Genomic DNA, 23,439 nt, shown 5'->3' with positions numbered 1-23,439 from the left:
GGTAGGGAGTTCCAGCTGATGGGAGAGACTCTAGAGAAGTCCTGGAGGTGAGCATGGGATGAGGTGACAAGTGAGCTAGAGAGCAGGAGGTCTTGGGAGGAACTAAGAGAAGGATTTGATTGATATTCTGAGACTAAGTGAGTGATGTAGTTGGGGGCAGAGCTGTGGATGGCTTTGTAACTAACTATTGTTAGTATTTTGAATTTAATATGTTTGGTGAGCGGAAGCCAGTGGAGGGATTGACAGAGAGGGGTGGGGGACACTGAATGGTTGGTAAGGTGGATGAGTCTAGCAGCATCATTCATGATGAACTGAATGGGGGGTGGGGGATAGCCAGTGTAAGGGTAAGCCAATAAGGAGAATATGACAAAACCAGGTAAATATATCTACCCCTAAACAACTGTTGGTGAAAGACAAAAATTTACTGGTAATAACAATAATAGTCTGTGTCAGTGGTGAAGGCCATTAAAATAGTTTATATGTTTAATAGTTTATATGTGGCATCTGTAAAAGCTTTGTTATATACATTTTTTTCTCAGTCTCTTTGTTACAATCTTATTTTCTCCCTGTGTTCTGTAGGGTCCATTATGGCGGAGTCAATGGCCATGTTGAATTTCTACCCAAGTTTTCCAGCTGGACAGGAGCAGTCCAATTGCGGCGAGTTTATTTTCCTCATGGACCGGTCTGGGAGTATGGAATGTTCAATGAACTCTGAGCCATATGCCCCTCAGCGGATTCATAGTGCCAGGGTCAGTAAATTGCCCAATTTGACCATCTAAGACAGACGGAATGAATCATTTTTTCAGGATACTTGTAACTACTAAACAGTTGGTATCTGGCAGGCCATGGGTTGTCCCTTATGTAAGTGCCTTTAGTGCTCAACATTTCTTATGTTGCTTTGTGCAGTTTAGCACCTCCAGTGCCGCTAATTCTATAACCAACGCAAGGCATTAACCATGATTCACCGCAAGATCACTTTTATCGGCAGCGGGAGAGGGGCCCTCCCGTCGCACTCCGTTGCCCTCTGCGCCTTACCGGAGCCGTCGGCAGCGGCTGAGGCGATCGGGCCCTCTCTCTGGCTGGGCATGGAGACGAGTGAGGGGAAGATGGCCCCCACGCGTCTCCATGACATTGCAGGGCGGAAGCAACGTCAAAACGTCACTTCCGCCCATAGCTCTTAAAGGGCCATTTTTAAAAAAAATTTTTAAATGACATTTTTTTTTTTATTGCATTTTAGTGTAAATATGAGATCTGAGGTCTTTTTGACCCCAGATCTCATATTTAAGAGGTCCCGTCATTCTTTTTTTCTATTACAATCGATGCTTACATTCCTTGTAATAGGAATAAAAGTGACACAATTTTTTTTTTTTAAAGAACAGTGTAAAAATAAAAAATACAAAAGGTAAAATAAATAAGAAAAAAAAAAATTTTAAATGTGCCCTGTCCCGCCGGGCTCGCGTGCAGAAGCAAACACATATGTGAGTAGCACCCGCATATGAAAACGGTGTTCAGACCACACATGTGAGGTATCGCCATGATCGGTAGAGCGAGAGCAATAATTCTAGCCCTAGACCTCCTCAGGTAAGAATTATGGGGGGCTGCTGCACACAGAAGGCTTTTTATCTTAATGCATAGCATGCATTAAGATAAAAAAACCTTCTGCCTTTACAACAGCCTCCCTCAGGATGAACCACAATGCTGAAGCCGCAAAAGTAAGCATAGGCCTCACAGTGCATCGGAAGAGCTGAAGGCAAAAGGTGCCGATCTTGGCACTGGTCAGGTGCTTATGTGGCAGCACTCGGGTCTACCGGATGTGGGGTGACTTATCTTTTAATAAACATACAGTTGTCCTTTAATCTAATTTGCTTTACCTGTGATTGTATCTATTTCTCAGCCTTTAATCTGATTTGATGTATGATTGCATCCCCTAACTGATGCTCCTGTTCACTGTTTACTTTCTGCATGTGAGCTGACAAGTAGCTCAAACTGCTTCATTTGCAATGCTATCATTAGCCTTCCTGATCATCAAATAAGGGGACTTTATTTACTTAAAGTAGTAGTTGTAAAGGCACAAGGTTTCTTGCTTTCATGCATTCTAAGCATGACGGTAAAAAACCTTCTGTGTACAGCAGCCCCCCCCCCCAATACTTACCTGAGCCCCCTCTCAATTCAGCGATGTCCACGGGAGCCTTACCTCTCTGGGGACTTGCACTCCTGATAATGGCTCCCGCTGCTGTCATTTACAGCCAGTGAGCCAATCTGGAGACTGAGATGGTGGGGTCAAGCTGTGTGTGAATGGACACACAGAGCCGTGGCTTGGAAGCGCGCCTGCTTGGGTGCCCCCAGAGCAAGCTGCTTTATATGTGGGCAGCTGGCAGAAGGGAGGGGCCAGGAGCGCTGGCGTGGGACTCGAGTAGAGGAGGATCTGAGCTGTGCTTTACAAAACTGCTGCATAGAGCAGATAAATATAATATGTTTGTTATTTTAGAAAAAAAAAACAAGACTTTAATATCGCTTTAAGTGTGATGTTTAGAGAAGTTAATCCAACCTGGGACTGATTTCTTACAGTAGAAAATAAGGTGAACCTGTGTGAATTTAAAGCATCCAGTCATAGAAACAGCAATTATCAGTGTTTAAATAGATAACTGGAGGGCACAGGGATTTCCATAACCTCAGTTTCCATTAAACAAATATGGTTCTGATCAGAGCAGACAGGGAGGGAGAAGCAGTCCTCCAACGCATTAAGCTGTGAGCGTAAATTTCAGTTTAAGTTATTGACCTTTACAATAAGTCCCGTGCATACGAACGAGTTCCGTTCCTAGAACACGTTCGTGAGTCCAATTTGGTTGTAAGTCCAACAAAGTTAGCCTAGGTATCCAACTGACACAATCGGCCCATTAAATTGCTGTAATAGATTTATAACACATTTCACACAAATAATACATGGAAAAAAAGGTTAATATAGCTACAGTAGTGTATACAGTAAAGTACACAGAGGTACAACCACTGGCAGAGGATGCACGCATTAAAATGTATGCCGGAAATGTGGACTAACTCACTCGATTGGACATGCAAACGCATGTTCATATCTTTGAACGTTTGCAACTTGAAGGTTCATATGTAGGGGACTAAATGTATAATATAGGGCTATAAACAATGGGCCTTTTTCCAGGAAAGCAGGTAAGGAAAACCTGTCTCTGTCAACCTAGCCATTAATCTAAATAGCTGGGTCAAAGCCCAACCCATGTGGCATATCACTGCATATTTTTTGCCCCAAAAAAGTACTGTTTGTTCGATATAAAGAAATTATATATACTCCTAGTTATATAAAATTATATATTTTTTTTCCTTTCCAGTGACCCAATTTATTATCTTTTCTCTGCAGGAGACACTGGTTCTTCTATTGAAGAGTTTACCTCTTGGATGTTACTTTAATATTTATGGCTTTGGCTCCCATTTTGAGGCTTTCTTCCCGTGAGTATAAAGATTGGGCAGTCTAAAGGCCCATACACACGATTAGACTTTTTGACAACAATGGTCCGACGGACCAGTTTTATCGGACAATCCGATCGTGTGTATGCTTCATCAGACAATTGTTTTCGGTTTTTCAACAGACAAGTGTTCACTGTGCATGCTCTCAAACTTTCCGGCAACAAATGTCTGATGGAGGATAATCCGATCGTGTGTACACAAGTCCATAGGACTAAAGTCCAAAGTACAAACACGCATGCTCAGAACCAATGCTAAAGATCAGAAAACAATAGCAGAAGTTGCCCAAAGGGTGGCGGTAAAGAGCTGAAAAACCACATGATTTGGTGAAAGTTGGCTAAAAATGTTCTGCCGTGTGTATGCAGAACAAGTTCATGTCCAATGCCCTTCAGACCAAAATCCACGGAAAAGTCCGATGGAAGTCCGATCGTGTGTATGAGGCTTTAGTGAAGCAGTTTTATTCTGAGGTTTGAATCTGTGATTAACCTTATTACAGTATGGGCTCTTGCATATGACTGGTGTGTGGCTGTTGGGAACATATCAGTTCTGTGATAATCTCGAACTACTGTGTAGACAGTTTGCTAGAGTTTTCTTATCTCAACTCTTGTTTGAGCCTCCTGTCCATCAACATGAAGAGGACCCTTCGGCTAAAATGTTGGGATGCGGAATGAGCATACAAAAGCGTCTGATTCACATACCCTTTGAGTGACAATGTCTTTTTTTTAGAGTTGTCCTGAAGGCCCTCATCAACCACTTGGAGCAGGAGTACCATCTAACTCAGCAGAAAAAGCCTAGGGCTCAGCCGGGGAAGGCTCATATTTTCCACGGAATAAAAGTTCCTTTTGTTAATCTCAGGCCTCTACCTCCAAAGCCTACTCTAAACCTGGATCCCAGACCATTTGCAAAATCTGTACATGTAAGTCCTCTGAACCCTACAACTTCTTCAGCATGGGGGGGCAACCCCCCTTTCCAAAGTGGGTTACATCTGCTAGCCTTTGTGGACATTTGGATAGCCAGATAGCATCCCAGATTTGGATAGCATCTCAGATGCTTGGGCGTGGGAGGGGTTTCCATGGGCTACAAGCTAGATTTTCACTCTCGGCTCCTTCCCTAATTCATGTCTTCCAACCTACCTGCGTCACCCCACAGATTAGCAGATCTCCTTGGAGCTCCCAGAGATCTTCTGGAGCAGGGGGTCATTGCTCCAATACCTGTGGCAGAACAGTTTCAGGTGTTCTACTCCAGCCTATTCAAACTTCCCAAACCAAGTTTTATCTTGGATGTCAAGCAATAAATGCCATCATTCATGTTTAAAAATTCTGTATTGAATCCATCAGGTATGTCATAGCCTCCCGCATTCAGCAAGATCCTCTGGCCTCTGTGGACATCAAGGTCCTTGACCTTGCTGTGGATCCCAAACACTTTCTGATTGTTGTTCTGTCTTTCAGTCTATCTTGTGTTCCTCAAGTTTTCAGATGCTAGCTCCTGTGCTAGTCTTGCTGCAGAGCATCAGAGCATCTCCATTGTGGGATATTTGGATGATCTTCTTTTGGAGGCACAGTTGGTGCAAGTTCCGGCTGACAATGTAGTGCAAGCCATCTAAAGCTTGTAGAGATTCAACTGGGTCCTAAACTTTTAGAAGTTGACATTGGAATCGACTCATCGCTTGGAATAGTTTTTCCTCTCCAGAAGAAATGTTAAGCTCTCTATTACCAGACTTGGAATCTTCAGTCTAGGAGTCGCTCAACTCCATTTCTGCATGAGAGTTCTTGTTCTGTATGTAGCCTCCTTTGAAGCTGCCTCATTTGCACTCCAGATCCCTACAATGCAACACCCTGTCATCGTGGACAGACAGATTTATTTGCCACCAAAAACTGGGTTATCTCTGGCCTAGTGGCTCAGGAAAACTTCTCTAGAATTGGGGAAGTCCTTCCTTCTAGTTTCATGGAAGATCCTCACAATGGACACCAGCCTATCAGGCTGGGAAGGTGTCCTGTTGAAGCAGGGGACGTCTCCCTTTAAACATACTGGATGCTTGGGTGATCTGTCTGTCCTTGCAGTGCTGGAAATGCCAACTGGAGGGTCAAATGATCAGGATTCAGTTGGACAACGCTGCAAGGGTGGCATTCATAAATCATCAGGGAGCAACCAGAAGGGACAAGAGAGATAGAAATGATTGTGTCCTGGGCAGGACTCCACATTCCAGGCCCTTACGCTATGTATATTACAGACATTGAAAATTGGAAGCCAGACTACCTACACCAACAGCATCTGGACCCAAAAGTGTTCCTGGACTTGAGTCACAGATAGAGAATGGCAGAAGTGGACTTCCTGATCTCTATATTCAACAACAAATTGCCTTTAGGTACAGGGATCCTCTGATGAAAGCAGTGGATGCTCTTGTGGCTCTGTGTAATCAATACAATTTCATCTGTGCCTTTCCCCACCTGAAATTCTTTCCTCATCCGCTCCCCAGATGGAAATTCCAGTGATCCTTAAAGCTCTGGACTGGCCTAGGTGGATGTGGTACTCTGGCCCGATCACACTCTTGGCAGATGCTCTGTGGGCTCTTCCAGATCATTGGGGGTCCTCTGTCTCAAGGACCCGTTTATTACTCTCCCTCATGGCTACTGGCTTTAGTGGCATGGTTGTTTAAACCCAGGTTCTTTAAGACAGAGACATTTCTCAATTGGTGAGCCCTATGAGGCTTAAAACTAGAAAGTCTGCTTCCTGCAAGGTCTATGATCGCCCATGGGAAGATTACTTCGCTTGGCAAGAAAAGTTCTCCTCAGAGGCGGATCCTGGTCTTTCTACAAATGGGCCCAGATCAGCATGTAACCCTGAGTAACATGAAGGGACACATCTTTTGTGCTTGAAAGATCAGTAGCTTCCCATTCTTTTATTAAGTTTATTAAGTTCTTCTCTCACGTAGTTTCCCTGTGACTGTGGGATCTGAATTTAGTTCACTTAAAAAAAAAAATTCACCCATTTGAACTAAAATAATCTTTTCTGCTACCACACAGGAACCAGCTGATTTTGAGGACCAGGACTTCCAGGATGTTGTGCATGTGTCCCTTTAGTTTATCAGAGATCTCTTTCCATTGCCTGGATGTAGTTTGAGCTGTACCTGTCTGCCTCCCAGCCACTGCTTCCATTAGGAAGACCGACTTTGTCTTTGTCATTCCTGTTGGTCCCCATAAAGGGGAACTCGCTTCCTGTCCCACAATTTCCAGGTGGCTCAGACAGATCTTCATTCAAGCTTATATTCTTAAGGATCCGCTTCCACCATTATCTGTCAGGGCACACTCTACCAGATCAGTAGGTGCTAATTGAGCTTTTCTGCCACAGGTCACTGTTTCCCAAATTTGTAAGGCTGCCACCTGGTCTTCGTTTGTGTGTTCTCTAAGTTTTACCAGGTGGACATTCAGGCCTCGTTTGACGGCAGCTGCTCTTCGAGCTGCAGGCGCTCTCTAGTTCTGTAGTTTTAACATAGTTCTACTAGTGTTTTTTGCTGTTGACCACCCCTCAGTTGGGCTGCTTTTGGACTTCCCGACAGTTTCTGAATTCTTGTGCCCCTCAATGAATGAGAAAGAGAAAGAGGTTATACTAGGCTGGCCTACATTTCTGTTTGTTTACCCATGCCTAATTTCTCCTGTAGTCAGCAGGATAACCCAACTGCACCAAAATTCCTGTGTCCCTCAATGAACTTCAAGAAATGTGGTTTTATAATAAGTAAAAAATTGTATAACTGTATAACATGACCTTGTTAAATGTTCCCCAGGGAGAGTGTGGAGTACACACAGCAGTCTATGGAGGAGGCGGTAAAGAAGGTGAATGAAATGGACGCCAGCTTTGGAGGAACAGAAATTCTCCAACCTCTAAAGAAGATCTACCAAACAGCCGGGAGAGCCGAGCACCCCCGGCAGGTCAGAGAGGCTATATAACATTTGGTAGACTAGCTGCTATTCAGTGTTCAGTGTGAAAGAGGAGAGTTTCTTGGGTTATGGGGTTACAGAGCTTATTAGCAACTTATGTATGACTTTGAATTTTGCCTGAAGTTCTCATATAGTTGTGACAATTTGGGAATTTTGTAGCTCATTGGTAGTGCCAAACCGTGAGTTTACTCCATGCCAGATGCTCTCTATGCAGCTCTACTGCTCAACTTAGTAATTTTGATCTCTCTGACCAACAAACACATCCAGTGCTCGCGCACGCCTGTTGTACATAAGCTCTGCGACTTTACTACAGCATCCCAGCTGCTCCATCTGCCCCAGCTTGTCTCTCTCTCAGGCTCATGCCTCAATCTGTCCTGCGTTTGGACAGTATGGTGCAACGTGCACCTCTCACAGCTACCTTGCAGTCATTGACCCCCTCAGGAGGGTGGGGCACTCACCTCTACTTATGATTCTAAGATGAATGCAGTGCACACCTGCATCATTAGTGTGCCTGCTGCCAAGAAAACCTGGCCCAGACCGCATCATTAATGGCACAGGCTCACCCTGCCACATAGTATAACTTCAGTATACATTTTATATTGTAAGGCAAAACAGTAAATTAAAGTTTAACCACTTACCTACAATGGGGAATGTATTCATTTTTCACATAAATGTTAAAATCTGCATTTTTTTAATATATTTTCTGAAAGGAGAGGCCTTGGAGAATAAAGTGGTGGCTGTTGTAATTTTTTTGTGTAACACGATATTTGTGCAGCCATTTATCAAATGCAAATTTTTAGGAAAATATACCCTTGAATGAATTTTAGTGCACACAAACACAACATAATACCCTGTTTTTTTGTAAAATATAAAAGATGCCGTTACGTCGTGTAAATAGATACCAAACATGTCAAGATTTTAAAATTGCATATGCCTCTGAAAAGGCAACATCCTACAGTACCTAAAATTGTCCATAGACAACAAATTAAAAGCTTTTACAAGTTATCAATTTAAAGGTAAACGTGAGCTATGCTGCTAGAATTATTGCTCCCACTCTAATGTTCTCAGTAATACATTATGTGTGGTGCAATCACCGTTTACATATACATGCCCAACCTACAGGAGCTTTTGCATTTGTGTATGAGCATGGGGGTGATTTATTTATTTATTTTGAATTTACATTTTTCTTTTTTTTACAATTTTTGAATAGTTTTTTTTTTTTTCATTTAACTTTATTGCTATCACAAGAGGTGAACACATCCCTTGATAGCTCTGGGCAGTGACAAGTACTCCTTATGGCCTCCAAGGCAGCTGATCAAACACAGATCTGTTTGATTAGCTGTTTCCTTGGCTGTATCAGACAGGGAGTGACAGCTCTGAAAAAAGAACACACGGGACGCAAACGCCTAGTGTATTAACCAAGGTTTATTAAAGGAAACCAAATAGCCAAATTAATACTCACAAACAACAGAAGTAATATGCAAGACACTCTCTAATGGTCAATCAATGTGGCGATGGAAGACCAAACGATTGGCGATGTCGGCAGACTAACGCGTTTCGGGGACCCATCTCCTTCCTCCGAGTGATGGCTCTGAAACCAGAAGTGATTAAATTCTCATTGCTTCTGGCTTCATTTGTCACAGAGGAGATCAGGTAACAGAGGTCCTGGACTGCAGAGGCGGCTGGCAGTGGTGGCAGGGGGCAGCCTCCTCCAAGCACTGTAAAAGTGATCAAGCAGCTGTAAAGCCCTTCTGATCACATTTACAGGAATGTCAATCACCGTCTCAAAAAAAAAAAAAAAAATTGTACCAGAATCATAGCTGCAGCCATTTATATACAACGTATGTACACTGGCAGCAAGCTGGTAAACTCTGTTGATGACCTCTGTTGCTCTATTAATACTTGCAGCATTCTGGATCCAGTGTGATTTGTTCAGCTTTGTCTCATTCTGTTGTATCTGATCCCTTCTCTGTCCTCTCTTCAGCTTTTTGTCTTCACAGACGGAGAAGTTGGGAACACAAAGCAAGTGATCAACGAAGTTTAGAAAAATTCTAAAAAACACCGGTAATGATAAATATTCCACCCTTCTATTTAAGATGAAAATCTGACCACTGCATCCTGGCTCTCTGTATAGTAACATGGAGTCCAATAATCCTCCACCACCTGCCTTTTTAAAAATGGCCTGAGAATTCTGCCACCTACTGGCGAGACAGAGGACCATTCTGGCAGGCACACTCCGAGCCTGCCCCGCCCTACCCATGCACGCACACACTCTGCTACTAGCCCAGCACTATAATAGGTTGCCTCATTGGCCAATAGAAATGTGCAAAAGGCAGAAAGGGACAGGCTAGCTTCAGGGCCATCAAAAAGTGCCAAATCTTTGCTTATTAAAATGGCCTGATGCTAGAGAGCTTTCATTTGTTATTGTCCTGTGCAGCCAATAACAGGGAATTATTAAAGCGTATTCGATCTTTGCAGGTGTTTTACATTTGGGATCGGTGAAGGAGCCTCCACATCCCTTATTAAAGGCATGGCCCGGGCAGGAAGTGGAACTTTTGAGTTTACCACTGGAAAAGACCGCATGCAACCCAAGGTAAGAGTATACTGGAGACCTGCATATACAGTGTATCCTTCTAGAACGCAAAAATGAGAATAAATCTTCCAAATGCAGAAAATGGACAACTTGAAAGCTTAAAGCGTTTGTTAACCCAAAAAAAACAGATCCTGTTCCTTTAAAGCATGTTATACAGCACAGTGCTTGTGCTGTGTCATTTGGCCCCCTGTATCGCCTAAAAACCATGTCTGATGCTGCCTGACTATACCCTCCCCTCTGCAAACAGACCACGATTACCATGGCTGGTGATCCCTGATATCGTGGTCCTGTTATCTGCAGCTCTCCCTGTGTCTGTGTCTTCTGTCCTCCTTCTCCCTCCCCTCCTTGCTTCTACCAGCCCCCCCCCCCCCCCCCCGCTCCTCTCGTATCTACTATGAAGTCTTCTTATCCCCTCTGTACCTTAACAACATGTGTCCCTGTGCCTGTTTAATGTAAAAAATCTGCCGATCTGTACCTTGTATGAGCTCGGCTCCAGGCGCTCAGCTGATTGTCGTCTCTCTCTCTCCTCTCTCTCTCCTCTCTCCCCCTCCTCCCCGGCTGACATTAGCGGGACGGTTCGGCCCCCCGCCCACTGCAGCTGTGAGTCATAGAGCGAAGGAAAGGAATCAGCTTTTCGGCGCCTGGAGCGGAGCTTATATCGGTACAGATCGGCAGATTTCTTTTGAAAATTATTTTTTTATTTAGTTTTATACAATACATGTTATAACAAGCCACACATTGTGAGCAACAACCGGCCACAAACTTACCGGTACAGAAAACAGTACAACATAAAAGGTATCACATAAGCTTGTGATGTAACCCCCCTAACTTTGCCCAAATAGGTACACGAACATTCCTACCTCCAGCCGGAGGCAGTCTACCATAACACAAGGATACAGTTCCGCAACTTCCCATTTGATCTAGCAGATATCCTCCGTGAAGTAGTGACGTTCTCCCCCCCCCGCCCCCCCAGTGACATGGTTCAATTAAGGAGAGTTGCTCATCCCCAAATATGCAGTGTGCCAGTTCTTCGACCACTCACTAATTTCTAGCCCTTCCCTTCAAGACAATCTCCTCTCCGAGTTACTATGCCTACCAAGGATCCTGGGCTGTGTTCTAGTGTGATTAATCTGACGCGGTGTCCATGGAAGCCATCCACCCCCCCCCCCAACCTTCTCAAATTTGTTCAGAGCCCCTCTGCTCAAGTATGTAGCCTTGGAAAAGGGTACTGCCTTGTTGACCAATGTTTTCCAAGACTCCAAAGTCGGTGACACAGAGCTCTTCCATGAAAGGATAATGCGCTTTTTAGCATAAAACAGTAACAGGGTAAGAAGGTTTCGAATGGCCCTGGTAGTAGCCAGAGGCTTCACTAAGTGTAGAAGACACACCTCAATGGACAACGGGATAGAGATTGAAGTGACCGACCTTATACAGGAGGCAATGGCTTGCCAATAAGCTTTAATTGATTTTGAAAATATGCATAAAATTAGCTAAGGGTGCAGCGCATCTCCAGCGCAGGGAGTGCTGGGTTCCAAACATCTTTGCCAGTCTAGCCGGGGTGAGGTAGATTCTGTGTAGGAACTTGTAGTGGATCAATCTATCTCTGCTAGATACTAAATACTGGAATGCAGTCCCCCGCATATCGTCCCAATCGTCTCTGTCCAGTCCTGGGGCTATGGCCTCCCAAGCTCTCCTGCAAGGCCCCAACAGTAGGGTTGTTTCATGGAATAAATCTTTATATAAGCAGGAAACTGGTTTTTGCAGTGATTCACTGCTAGTCAGTAGCTCTAGGTCGCTGGGCTCAAGGTCACGGGGCTCCCTACCAAATTGTGAGCAAAAAGCATGCCGCAATTGAATGTACCTAAAGAAATGTGAGTTTGGCAAATCATATTTTATTTTTAATTAATCGAATGACAATAAAGTACTGTTTGATACAATGTGGAGCAAGATTTTAATACCATATTTAGTCCATACCACTGGATCCAGGTAACCGAAGAAGTGGGTTAAATTGGGGTTCCTCCACAGCGGGGTATTAGGAGAAAGTCTGGTTGGGCTAGGCGTTCACCCTCCCTGGGCCATGACCCATGCCTTCATCACTGAGCGCATCACTGAGCGCAAGGGGCTTTTGCGATGCCTGGGTTTAATTTGAGAAGGGTTTATTATATCCTGCTTAGTCTCAAAATTCAAACTTGGCAATTGAACCCCAAGGAAGTCTATGAGAGGGGAATCTTGTTAGTTCTGCGTATGTTTATTGTTAATAAAAGTGCAGGGGGGGCTGGGCATTGCTATGGTAGAAATGTACCAATGCAAAAAAAAAAAGGTTTTAAAAAATAATGTACACCCTGGGAAGAGTCTTTTCATAAGGCTTCAAGGCCAACATTTAAAACACATAAATCCTTTAACCACTTACAGACTGGAAGATTTGCCTGCTCAATGACCAGGCCATTTTTATGGCACTGCGTCACTTTAACTGACAATTGCGCAGTCATGCGACGCTGTACCCAAACAAAATTGACATCCTTTTTTTTTCCCCAGAAATAGAGCTTTCTTTTGGTGGTATTTGATTACCTCTATGGTTTTTATTTTTTGCGCTATAAACAAAAAAAGAGCGACAATTTTGAAAAAAACTGTTAAAAAAACTGTAAAACACAGTTTTTATGGTATTAATACCGATATTCTGTAAATTATATTGATGAGGAAAGTTCAAAGAAAATCCGTTCAGTTCTCATGTAAAAACTCAAAAATTGATTTAATAATAAAATTGAATATTACAAGAACAAATATCAAAATGTAAAATATAAAAATAACATCAATAATTGTAAAATGAAGATTGAATCAGATGTGTGTCTTTGTGTGTATATGAAGCTGTGTCAGCTTCCTTCAATGTCTCATTGTGTAACTCCAGCAAATCTGCCCAACTGTGTTTCTGTTCCTAGTTTTTACTCCTAAAATCTGACCCCTCCTTCCTAAAAAGGCTGGTTTAAGGTTCTCAATTGTCTTGTAGTTCTACAGAAAACCACGGGCTTTAACCCGCTCAAGTAATGGTGGGAGTTGCTCAGTCTCTATGCATTGACATTCCTGAGGAGTGGGCAAGAACAATGTGTTAAACTATTTTAAGTATAGGATATTCTTTAACATATAAATCAAATGCTACGTAAATCAGTATATATATTATATTCATTGAAAACCCAATGTACTTATTAATATCCTAAGCAAGAAATATTGTAGCATATAGAACTTATAATCTTAATTAAAACATAATCTTTTATATCTTAAGAAATGTGAATCCTTCCTTCTCGTGATGGGGAAAGTGAAGGAAACCAACACACGATTCCTAATTACTAACACATGTTTGGTTCTCCATAGGAATATTTATGAAGCTTATAACAATATGTATACCTTTACAAGTATAAGAGTCTATATAATTTCACTTTTTCCATAACTAAAAGATATAAATATATAGATATAGACAACTCAATTATTCTGTAAAGATCTAATTCATTCATTAATTTGTTAATATTTGTTAATTGATGTATATTAGATATTAGATTAAAGAAACTTTCTAACAAAAACAATATTTTTTTACTTTTTGCTATAATAAATATCCCCAAAATTGTTTGTAAAAAAACGAATTTCTTCATCAGTTTAGGCCAATATGTAAAAAAATTGGCAATAAGCGTATATTGATTGGTTTGTGCAAGTAATGGTGGTGATCTGCGATTTTTAGCAGTAGTGCGACATTGCGGAGGACACTTGGACACTCGGCGTGAGCTGGTCGGCAAGTGGTTAAATACCATGATTGGGGAATGCCTTGAAGCTGTATGTAGTGTTATGGAACAGTGTTATTATCACAGACAGTCTAAGTGACAGCAGCGGCAACACATATTTGGCTGTAGAATTTTTAATTTTTTTTTTAATTAGCTTAGATTACATACAACTGCAGCACCTCAATAAGATTCATAACATATTAAAAGTAGTAATAAAAGAAAAACGGGTGGGGAAAGCGGTATAGGGTTTCCCTTCTTTTTTTATATATATTCTTTTTTTTTATTATAAATTTCTTTAAACAATTATTAGACACACCACTTTATCAACAAACTCCAACACAGTTCACATGAAACTTCTAATAACCCGTACCATCCCTCCCAAAAAAAAAAAAAAAAAACGGAAAAAATCCCAGAAAACATATCCTTAAATCCCACATAAACATATAGGGTTTACCTTAATATTCCAAACAGACTCTTACCCAGGCAAATGATACTGCACTTTGAGCACTCCAACATAAAATAAAAATCACGCAAACAAAGCCGCAATGATTGCTTTCCTAAGCCAGATGACCTAAGAACAAAGGCCTTTGCAGTGCATTATGGTCACAAAGCATTCGACCCTGCATAATCCTGTATTCGTTTGTCAGGACCGCAAACCATGAACAGGCAGGATTTACCTTGAACTCTTGGTAGATCCAAATCCGGTAGGGTGAAGGATAAAAAGGTACTCAGTTCACCCCACCAGGAAGATGAACCTTGATCTTAAAGTTATAAAGTAGTAAGAAAGCTGGGATTAATTTATAGGTGTGTGTATGCTATTCATGTTTGCCATATAGGCAACTCCCCTTCATACACTCCCCTATCCTGAATCACAGGTGAGCTGACCACTGTGCTGCTTCTCCTTTCACTGTTCAGTCACAAGCTGGGACTTAGGAGGACCTGGGTTCAAAGCACGTGGGTTGAATGATGTTGGCCATCAGACTGAGGACAGAAAAAAGTACTGTGGGAAAATCTCTGAATCGAAGGTGGATATTGCATTAAAGTCTATTTTTCATTTTATCTTGTTATTTGTGGCCCAAGTTCTACTTTTAAGTTACACTTATTTTTTCTGTTTCTTTTTACTTTACTCTCTAGGTTCTTCGGGCACTAAAATGCTCCTTACAGCCCACTGTGAAGGACATCTCTCTCACATGGACCCTTCCTTCCGGTGTGGAAGCCATCGTTCTGTCCAAAGTCCCCACTGCCATCTTTCACGGTCAAAGATCTATTGTCTATGCTCAGCTGAAGGGAAAGGTTTGTGAGCCCAGGGTAGATTGTGTTTTTTGTGTGTTACTTCAGTTTCAAGACTGCAGAAAAATATTTTTAAATGAAGATTACAAAGTTGGGGTGGGATGGGGTTTGGCAGAAATGAAGAGGTCTGGGTATATGTCCAGATCGATATAGGCTTTGCTGGTGGTACAAAAGACCCAATCTGAGGGAAAGTGGACAACATATATACAGAGTAGGCAGGCTTTCTGTGAAGATGGCTATGGTTTAAGGTGTGGGTGGGTGGAATTTAATAAATATGCAGTATGCTCCAAGATCACACAAAAACAAACAAAGTACCATAAGAGGAGCATCTCAGAATCTTTATGTTTATGCTTTAAGTTCTGTGCTGGGTACTGGAGGATTTATAGAGCTTTGGGTGTGAAAAGCATCTATTCCTTGGTCTGCATCTTTTATGGTAACCAGACCTCCTTATTAGTTTATATATACAGTATCTCACAAAAGTGAGTACATCCCCCACATTTTTGTAAATATTTTATTATATCTTTTCATGTCACCACACTGAAGAAATGACACTTTGCTTCAATGTAAAGTAATGAGTGTGCAGCTTGTATAACAGTGTTAATTTTCTGTCCACTTAAAATAACTCAACACACAGCCATTAATGTCTAAACCGCTGGCAACAAAAGTGAGTACAGCCCAAGTGAAAATGTCCAAATTGGGCCCAAAGTGTCAATATTTTGTGTTGCCACCATTATTTTCCAGTGCTGCCTTAACCCTCTCTTGGGCATGGAGTTCACCAGAGCTTCACAGGTTGCCACTGGAGTCCTCTTCCACTCCTCCATGATGACATCACGGAGCTGGTGGATGTTAGAGACCTTGCGCTCCTCCATCTTTCGCTTGAGGCTGCCCCACAGATGCTCAATAGGGTTTAGGTCTGGAGACATACTTGGCCAGTCCATCACCTTCACCCTCAGCTTCTTTAGCAAGGTAGTGGCCATCTTGACACCCCCCCCCCCCCCCACCCCTTCAACCTCTGCAGCAATGCTGGCAGCACTCATACATCTATTTTCCAAAGACAACCTCTGGATATGACGCTGAGCACGTGCACTCAACTTCTTTTGTTGACCATGGCAAGACCTGTTCTGAGTTGAACCTATCCTGGTAAACCACTGTATGGTCTTGCAGCTCAGTTTCAGGGTCTTGGCAATCTTCGTATAGCCTAGGCCATCTTTATGTAGAGCAACAATTCTTTTTTTCAGATCCTCAGAGAGTTCTTTGCCATGAAGTGCCATGTTGAATTTCCAGTGACCAGTATGAAAGAGTGAGACCGATAACACCAAATTTAACACAAGGTAAGTGAAGGGTTAGTGTGTGGGTGTGGCACAGTCCTAATTCATAGAAATACTTGGTAAATCGTGTGTAGCCAAATCCCATATATAAAGTCGCATATAAAGTATAAACCAAAATTGCAAATAAAAAATTCAACGAAAATAAAACCAAACATAAAACAGCAAAGTGACCCCCTTTGGAGTGTGTATATATGTTTGGTTTTATTTTCGTTGAATTTTTTATTTGCAATTTTGGTTTATACTTTATATGCGACTTTATATATGGGATTTGGCTACACACGATTTACCAAGTATTTCTATGAATTAGGACTGCGCCACACCCACACACTAACCCTTCACTTACCTTCTGTTTTTTCCACCTTGGTGGAAATCACATTTGTGGAGGCAGCAGTCCTTTATGCGATTTCTTCCATTGTTTCCATTTTTTTTCCATTTTCTCCACTTTTTTCTCCACTAGGACAACGTTACACCTACACACTCCAAAGGGGGTCACTTTGCTGTTTTATGTTTGGTTTTATTTTCGTTGAATTTTTTATTTGCAATTTTGGTTTATGCGACTTTACATATGGGATTTGGCTACACACAATTTACCAAGTATTTCTATAAATTAGGACAGCGCCACACCCACACACTAACCCTTCACTTACCTTCTGTTTTTTCCACCTAGGTGGAAATCACATCTGTGGAGGCAGCAGTCCTTTATGCGATTTCTTCCATTGTTTCCATTTTTTTCCAATTTTTTTTTCCATTTTCTCCAATTTTTTAATTTTCTGTTCCGTTGCGCGGATACACCACTCATATTTCATTACCAAATTTAACACACCTGCTCCCCATTCACACCTGAGACTTTGTAACACTAACGAGACACATGACTCCGGCGAGGGAAAATGGCTAACTGGGCCCAATTTGGACATTTTCACTTAGGGGTGTACTCACTTTTGTTGCCAGCAGTTTAGACATTAATGGCAGTGTTTTGAGTTATTTTGAGGGGACAGCAAATTCACACTGTTATACAAGCTGTACACTCATTACTTTACATTGTAGTAATGTGTAATTTCTTCAGTTTTGTCACATGAAAAGATATATTAAAATATTTACAAAAATGGGAGGGGTGTACTCACTTTTGTGAGATACTGTATATGGGAGCTGACTGAGGGTTATCTTTTTCTCTCACTCTTTCTGCTGGGAGCATTCTGCTGGGTGAAAAGGCTGATTGCTGACAGAACACTAAGAAGATACAAGAGTTGCCTGTTTACTTTAGGGAACCCATTCGGAGACACCTTGTTTGTCAGGAACTAACCTCAGTTTACATAATGGCTCGAAAAAGCAGATGATTCGTTTGTTATATGCTAAGGACTTGCTGAACAAAGCCCACCTGCCTTGCTAAATGGGACTGTGAGAACAAGGTTACTAGGTGTTTCTTAAATTAAAGCGGGGGTCCACCTATCTATCCTTTTTTTTTTTTTTGAGTTCATTCACAAACTTTTCTTCTCAGCATTACATACTCACATATTGTGTGTAATATGTTCGCCTGTGTCAGATTTCGTCGGAAAGAATAACTTATATTATTCACTGCAGGCGGTTTCCATCTTCATTGTGGGCATTTGAAGCCCACAAGCATTTATTTCCTGGATGTGGTGAATGCTGTGCTCCCAGCATTAACTGCTCGTTCCCGCACATGCTCAGTGGCATCCTGGGAAGCCTGAGACTAGCTCCCAGGAGTCTGGGAGAGGCTAGAAACACGCCTACTCCCACGGGAGGAGAACCAGGAAGTGCAAAGAAGAATAGAAAAATAAAAGGTAATTACAACGATTTAAATTTTTTTAAATGGCATGTCAGCATCTAGGCAAGGAAGAGAATACATACAGATATTGTTCAAAATTTGGGTGGAACTCCGCTTTAAACCTAACGCCCATTTACATGTATGCTATCCATTATATATAATGACACGGAGCTTAAAGTGATTTACACTTTCTTTAAATATTTCCTAGGTGGAGAATGAAGCTGACGGCGAGGTCTGTCTGCAGTACAAGTTTAAAGATGAAATCATAAAGAATGATCTTCGTTTCCCCCTGACGGTGCAGAACGCGGAAAGGTCAATCTTTAGTATTTGAAACACCCCACATTAATATTAAACATTTCCTAGGTTATCTTTTTAGAGTCACCACTAACAGACTGGCAGAACTCTGGTCTTTTCATGCACTGTCTATCTTCTCCTACCCACCATTCACAAACTGGCAGAGCTTCAAAACTTCTCATGCGCTGTCTTTCTTCTCTTACCCACCATTCACAGACTGACAGAGCTTTGGGTCTTCTCATGCTCTGTCCATCTTCTCTTACTCACCATTCAGACTAGCAGAGCTTGGGTCTTCTCATGCTCTGTCTTTCTTCTCTTACCCACCATTCAAAGACTGGCAGATCTTTGGGTCTTCTCATGCACTGTCTATCTTCTCTTACCCATCATTCACAGACTGGCAGAGCTTCGTGTCTTCTCATGCACTGTCTTTCTTCTCTTACCCACCATTCACATAATAGCAAATCTGTGGCATCCTGATGCACTTTTTATCTTTTTTAAGGCCCACCATCCACAGACTGGCAGAGCTCAGATCTTCTCATTCATTGTCTATTTTCTCTCAGCCACCATCCACAGACAACCATAGTCCTGGTTTCCTCACGCACAAGCTATCTTTTTTTAAGACCCACATCCATAGACTGTCAGATTTCTGGTATCCTCAGCCACCATCCACTAAAGGCCATCGTCTGGGTTTCCTCACGCACTGTCTATTCTTTTGCAGGCCCACAATTCACAGACTGGCAGCCAAAACTCTGATCTCTGAACTGGAACATGGAACAGAGTCACCATCTGAAGATGTGAAGAAGAAGATCTTGGAGACCAGTCTGCAGTCTGGTGTTGTCTCCTCTCTCACAGCCTATGTAGCTGTGAACAAGGACACCAAGACACGCAAGACACGTGTGGAGGGACCTCCTGTGCGCTGGGATGTCCCAGCTTCAGGTATGTTGTTTTCAGTAGACATGTGCTATTCGTTTTGTTACGAACTGAAGTTCAGATAAAATTTTTGCTCTTCAGAGATTTGGATGTATCCGAATTTCCAAATCGCAATAGTTACATAGTTTAGTTAAAAAAAAACACACAAGTTTACCAGTTCAACCAATAATAGTAACAAATTTCAACAAATCTGAAATAAATAATGAAACGCTTTATCCAAATTTGAATTTGAAATATAATTTGAATTTGATATTGAAGCATATTCTAATCAATGAAAGGAAAGAAACTAATGCGCAAAACCTAGACTTGCTCAAATAAACACAATAAGGATAAGAGAAGCTGCCAACATGTAAAAGTGTTCCCACACAGAAAAAAGAAATCAATAAAGATGTATGTGGCGCTAACTAAAAATGATAAATAGTAGAATAAATAAACAAAAATAAGTGTGATAAACACACTTAATAGGTAACACTTCCACTAAAAGTGAAAGAAGATGATGATTCCTACTTAGGCTGCTTTATAGAATAGAAAAGAATAGAATAGAACATAAAATAATTTAATATAATACAATAGAACAGAATAAAAAAAGAATATAAAGGAATATAATCAAATAGAAAATAAAAGAATAGAGTAGAATAAAGCAGAATAGAATTGAAAATAAAGGAACAGAATACAATAGAATTAGGGAGAATGGAATAGAAAAAAATAGACTAAAGATATGATAAATACTTTATTGTCATTGCAACAAAAATGACAATGAAACAACCTCAACATACACAAATGTAAATAATTGCGCCCCTATAAAAGTAAAATAAAGACTATACAAAACGAATTCTGAAAACGAAACATTCTAACATAACGAATATGACAAAAAAAGATTATTAGCTTAACAAATGATTTCACATTTAAATAAGGAAGGTAAACTCTGGTCTAAATAATCCGTCCTTCTATCTACAGTTACTAATACTTTTCTGTGGGGGCAGATCACATCCCAGAATATAAATTTGGATATTGCTAATGGGAATACTAATAGCTGATTTATTAAAACTACTCCTCCTCATGTAATATTTTATAATGTTACTTACTGTCTTTCCTCCTGATCCTTCCAGGCAGGGGCTTCTCTAACTCAGAAATATAAGGAAACGTAGGAAGTCAGGACTGTGTAATAGGACACATCTCTAATCACTGCCCGGAGAAATACACTATATTACCAAAAGTATTGGGACGTCTGCCTTTACACACACAAACTTTAATGGCATCCCAGTCTTAGTCCGTAGGGTTCAATATTTAGTTGGCCCACCCTTTGCAGCTATAACAGCTTCAACTCTTCTGGGAAGGCTGTCCACAAGGTGCAGGATTGCGTCTATGGCAATGTTTGACCATTCTTCCAGAAGCGCATTTGTGAGGTCAGGCACTGATGTTGGATGAGAAGGCCTGGCTCGCAGTCTCCACTAATTCATCCCAAAGGTGTTCTATCTGGTTGAGGTCAGAACTCTGTGCAGGCCAGTCAAGTTCCTCCACCTCAAACTCGCTCATCCATGTCTTTATGGACCTTGCTTTGTGCACTGGTCCAAATCATTTGGTGGAGGGGGGATTATGGTGTGGGGTTGTTTTTCAGGGATTGGGCTTGGCCCCTTAGTTCCAGTGAAGGGAACTCTTAAGGTATCAGCATACCAAGACATTTTGGACAATTTCACGCACCCAACTTTGTGGAAACAGTTTGGGGGTGGCCCCTTCCTGTTCCAACATGACTGCGCACCAGTCCACAAAGCAAAGTGCATGAAGACATGGATGAGCGAGTTTGAGGAACTTGACTGGCCTGCACATAGTCCTGACCTCAACTCGATAGAACACCTTTGGGATGAATTAGAGGGGAGACTGGGAGCCAGGCCTTCTCGTCCAACATCAGTGCCCGACTTCACAAATCCTCTTCTGGAAGAATGGTCAAACATTCCCATAGACACACTCCTAAACCTTGTGGACAGCCTTCCCAGAAGAGTTGAAGCTGTTATAGCTGCAAAGGGTTGGCCAACTCAATATTCAAACCTACAGACCAAGACTGGGATGTCATTAAAGTTCATGTGTGTGTAAAGGCAGGCGTTACAATACTTTTGATCATATAGTGTATGCTATAACCTCCTCAGTACTGCGTTAAATTGTATCTTAATCAAAAACATTTTATATTGCAGCTTATCTGTACTTACGTTGTAGATGAGGTGGCGGAATTTGTTTTTCCTTTTCAGGCTCAGAACATTTTCAAAAAATACTTGTTGATCTTGCCAGAAAAGCGCAAACATTTTCTTTATTATGCGTAATACTAGTCCCATCTATCCACTATGTAATGGTGATGAACAAAGGCAGACATATTTAAAGTCTAGCCTGGGTGACAACCATGGCTTCCCACAGTAGAAAAAAAAATGTAGACATGAGGGTACAGGGAGTATGTTATTTGTAGAAATAAAAGGTATAAAAAAAAAATATCCCCGCCAGGTAAATAAATATGAAAAAGCAGCTTGCTAAAAAATTGTGATACCAATATACATATATCAAAGCAGCACTATAGATCTAAAAAGTACTGTGCAAAAAAATGCAATATGAAATAGCAAACTATAACGTGCAATATGGGACAGCAAATATTTAAACATGCATGTTCCTATATGGAACAGCAAATAAAGTGCCAAAAAGTGCAATATGAAACTGCATTCAATAAATTGCGGGTTTATATCCACCACTTAACCATGCATAAAGGTAACATCTAATGTGCAAATAAACACAGTGCATATGAAAATGTCCTTATGTCATAATAAAAAGCAAATATTCCATGGTGGAAACAGGGACCATTTACATGCATTCTTCCAACTCAGGTGTAAAAAGATCTCCACCACCGTCTAGGAATAATCATCACGCCTCTTACCAGAGGAGAAGATGGGCCAAAGTTATAATGGCCAAAAGCGCATAAGATGTTATCACAGGCTAGGCGATCAGCAAGGCAAGTGATAAGGCTGAGTTTATTTATAGTGAGATACAGGGATGCTGTGTGTGTGCGGCCCATCCCCCCAGAAGACGTCACTGCTGACAAAATGCGTAGGGGCGTGGCTACTCTCAGCGCCCATCTGCAATAGCCATCGAGCACCATCTATTGCTCTCTGCTTTGGTTTGATCAGCCTGCTGATCTACCCTGCTGTGAAGCTTGTCAGTGAGCCCTGTTAGATCTATAGTGCTGCTTTGATATATGTATGTTATTTGTGGGGCCACCAAGTAAAAAAAATATATGGGAGGAAAAAAAGTATGAAAACAAATAGGAAATGAATGCAGCCACCACATCTAAGTACTAAGCTGCAATAGATCAAATTCTTGGTTTTGGGTTTAGACACACTTTGAATTCTTCCAGCCCTGATGACCACAGTCACATGTCATGGTGAGGAATCCACAAGTATCCTGTAGAGTCTGTATAATGGCGCTCATCACTCATCATCTGTCCTGTCTTACAGCATTCATGATGATGGGCTCAACATTCCACCAAGGACATAGAATGATGGCTTGTGCTTCTCCCTTGGTAATGCGTAATAGGATGGGCAGACTCCGTAAGTGCCATTTTTTTTTTAGTGGTTGCTGATTCTGCTGTGCTGTCACTCTAGAAAACCATTGACACTCTGGGAATTCTGTGCCTATGTGTAAGGAGCGCTCCTACTATTAAACCTGATTAAAATAAATTCCTAGTGTCAATACATATCAAAATAGTTTCATAAACAAAAAATTCAACTCCTATCTTCAATTAATCAAACGTCCAAACAGTCCATCGTTAATCATTATTGGTGATCTTCTCAGTGAGATATTAGTCTCGGGTTCACACTGGGGCGGCTTCAAAGTCGCCTGACTCTAAAGCCGCCCCTTACACTGCGACTTCAGCGCGGCTTGCAAACGACTTCTGTAATAGAGGTCAATGCAAAAATAAATAAATAAATAAATAAAATGCAAGTCACTCTGAAGTTGCTACAGGAACCTTTTTCTAAGTTGGAGCGACTTGAGT

General features: G+C 41.5%; 1 pseudogene; it reads left to right on the top strand.

Annotated features, from left to right (window-relative positions):
- Positions 1–363: 363 nt before the first annotated feature.
- Positions 364–23,439, top strand: part of LOC141127943 (von Willebrand factor A domain-containing protein 5A-like) — a 48,688-nt pseudogene continuing 25,612 nt past the window's right edge.

This window comes from Aquarana catesbeiana, linkage group LG01, assembly GCF_042186555.1.
Source record: "Aquarana catesbeiana isolate 2022-GZ linkage group LG01, ASM4218655v1, whole genome shotgun sequence".
Taxonomy (NCBI): Eukaryota; Metazoa; Chordata; class Amphibia; order Anura; family Ranidae; genus Aquarana; species Aquarana catesbeiana.
Note: the sequence above shows the minus strand (reverse complement) of the source record. Positions and strands in the feature narration are given on the sequence as shown.